This window comes from Sphaerodactylus townsendi, linkage group LG02 (genome assembly GCF_021028975.2).
Source record: "Sphaerodactylus townsendi isolate TG3544 linkage group LG02, MPM_Stown_v2.3, whole genome shotgun sequence".
In the NCBI taxonomy this organism is placed as follows: Eukaryota; Metazoa; Chordata; class Lepidosauria; order Squamata; family Sphaerodactylidae; genus Sphaerodactylus; species Sphaerodactylus townsendi.
In genome coordinates, this window is record NC_059426.1 from 73772189 (window position 1) to 73775748 (window position 3560).

A 3560-nucleotide genomic window follows, 5' to 3' on the forward strand; every position below is an offset into this window, starting at 1 on the left:
GATCTCTTGGCTGCTTTAAATCTTTCATTGTGCATAGAAAAACCAATAGGTATGTTCCTCTGCTGCTAAATCTTCTCTTGATTTCATTTTACAATTCCCTTGAGAAAAGTCGAATATGTCATGATATGTTAACCACTTATTTTCAGGGATCATTTCTCACGTATATACAGTAAGTGTGTCTAGTGATGAGAGCCATAACAGTGTTTTCTGACACAACCTAGGTTTGTATTTTTTTCCTATATTCTCAGTATGGCATGTCTAACATAACAGTTTTTAAAATCCTAATTGACTTTGATTTTGTCATATCATAAAAAGGCATGCTATTCAAATCTCATATCATGTCTCTCTAATTCAAGCAGTCTCTATTTCTCAACAAAATCCATTCTTTCAATCAAACCAAGCAACAGACAACAAAATACAATTTCAGATGAAAATGTAATTTTCAGATCCTTTGCATGTTGTGGAATTTTATATTTAATCTGAGATTTCTTTCCTTGCCAAACAAAATTTGACATATCCTTCTGCCATTGTTTAAATTGAATATAATTTGCTAATACAGGTATTGTTTAAAGCAAAAATAAGTAAGACGTTCATTTTAATCACAAATATTCTTCCCAAAAACAATAACTGATGTTTGTTCCCTCTTGGCAAATCTTTTTTGACTTCATCCTATGTTTTGACATAACTTTTTTGAAATAACATACAGTTTGTATTTGTTAACATTATAACCAGATATTTCACCATTTTTTCAACCTTAAATCCCTTTTTGCTCCATAACTTTTTTCCAACACCAACACAAGTCATCTGCAAAGGCTCTAAATTTGTAGACATCTTTCATAATTTTTAAGCCCCCAATCATCTCATTTTGTCTTATATCTTTATTCAATACTTCAAAAACTAAAATAAACAAGGGGGGAAAATAGTGCACAACCATTTATTGTTCTTTTTTGGATCTCATATGTTTAGTTAAATCTCCATTAACAATTATTCATGCTGGCTGTGAAGTATAAATTGATTTCACCCATTTTATAACATTCTCTCAAAATCCTAACACTTTAAACAGAAAAGACCTTAAAACAGTTCAAAGTCTCAAACACTTTCTCTGCATCTAGGAAAATCAAGGCAGCTTCTTTTTATTATGTTTCTCCAACTATTCCAAAACATCCAGTACAGAGCTATCATTGTCTTTTGATTGTCTGTTATGTAAAAATCCACTTTGATATCTATCTATATAAAAAGCTAACAGTGTTTTTGTTAATGATAGTATAGGTCAGTAACTGCTGGGCCAATTCCTCTGAAAATTCCCAGCCACTATAGTCAGCCAGGCGAGAGTGTTTTTAGATGTTCACATACCTGAAATTTCACACCTGGCCCAGGTAAAACGCCTTTTTCCTGGCGCTCCATGGTGAAGGACATGCAGCTGCCTGTGTGTAACTGTCACCCTTAGAATGTTCGTGCTGCTTAGAATGTTTGCTCAGATGGCCAGATATGAGCAGTGAAAACAGTACATAGGCAGTAACTCGAGTGGAAGTGAAACATATACACACGAGGGAGAGGGAAGGGAGGGAGAGGGAGGGAGGGGTGGCATGCAAGGGAAGAGAGGGAGGGAGAGGAAAGGGATGGAGGCATGCAAGGGAAGAGAAGTGAGAGAGAGGAGAGAGTGAGGGGTGGCATGCAAGGAAGGGGAGGCAGGGGGCCCAGCATCTTGATATGACCCACCCACCCTAGTGGAGGGAAAGGGAAAGGGAAGGGAGGGAGGGGGAGGGGTGGCATGCAAGGGAAGAGAAGTGAGGGAGGGAAGAGAGTGAGGGGCGACATGCAAGGTACGGAAGGGAGGGGCCAGGCACCCTAGATTCCCCTGGAATACTGCGCGTTAAGCAGTTAAGAAAAAAACCAGAGTAATCGCATTACTTCAGGAGTAAGCTTCGGTGCAACAGCAAATCGCGTGACATACTTTGAATGGCTGCGTGGCGCTTCTCAGAGGATTTCCTCAGTAGCTTACAACACCCATGTGCCACTCCAACCAAAATCTCTACTCCCAGGTAAAGGATCATAACCAGCCAGCCTAGATGTGTGTGAGGGGTACCTTTTCATCCCCCCCCCCGGAATGCGGGCACACACATCAATGACATCGCACAGTATCAGGCTGCGTGTTTGCATGAGCATGTACTGCTGTCCCCTGCAATTGATTTGCTGCTACTGTTCCTTTCCCATTTCACCACAATAAGCCACAGCAACACGTGGCCGGGCCCTGCTAGTTTATGAATAAATTCTTTTAGAACTATTTTCAGTCTATCAGCTAATATTGTTGTGAACAGCTTACAGTCATTCAGTAATGATTTCGGTCCATGATTCATTGTCAAAGTTAAGTCTTGTTCTTATTTAATTAGAGTTACACTGACCTCTTTCCAGGACTCTGGAATCTTTCCTTCTTACAAAATAGTATTCAATGTATTTTGTACAGGTTGCAAACTTTCATCTTTAAAACACTTATAATAAGAGTCCTGATATCCCACCTGGACCAGGAACCTTTCCTGGTTCAATTTTTTAAATAGCAACTGCCACTTCTCTTACAGCCCATTCTGGATTGGAGGGCGCTCAGCAGCAGCTGGGGGCAGCAGGTAGGAAGCAGTGCCACGGCACCTCCAAGGGAGCTCCAGATAGCGCAGCAAGCAGCAGGAGAAAATGTTTTCCTCTGAAAGATATTCTTCTAATTTTATCAATGGACCCTCCTGGCCTTTATGTAAATTCACGGAATAGCTGTAAAAGTGGTTTTTTTAAAAAAATCATTACATTTTTCACTTAAACTTGTCTCCTCCCCCAATTTCAGTATCATTTTCTTTTCTTTCTCTTTTCTCAGTTTATATGCTAACCATTTACTTGGTTTATTTGCAAATTCAACATTATTTTGCTTTACACATTTCAGTTTTATTTTCAATTCTCTTAACATTAACGTAGATAACTGTTATTATTATTTATTGGATTTAATATGCCACCCTTCCCCTTGTGGGTTCAAAAATTCTTTTCATTTTTTCTTACTGTCCTGAACAATTGTGTCCTTTTGAAATAAAGCTTCATATAATCTCCATTGGAAAGTATTAGATTTTCTTTTACAGACCAGATTTACAGGATTATGATCTGAAATAGTCTTTGGTAAATATTCTACCTTAGCAGCTATTTCTCTAGAAATCCAAATTATATCTATTCTTGGAAAAAAATCTGCATCTTTGTAAAAAATAAGTGTATTCTCTTGAAATTCCTTTTTTCTGTCTATATCAACCTAACCCAAAAGATCCATCATATCAAAACAGGTTTTTTGCCATTTATCTTGTGTATCTTTAATATTATTTTCAGAAAGTCTGTCCATTTGTGGTGATACCACTCAATTCCAATGTCCCAGCAGGCGCAAGCTGTCATATGGAAAACTTTTGAGCTTATCAGTAAGATGTTTATAAAATGCCCCTGTATCCTCATTTGGAGCATATATTCCCAACACTATAGTTATCATTTCAAACAGATCAATTTCCATCCCTACAAATCTACTGCCATGGTCAGTCAAT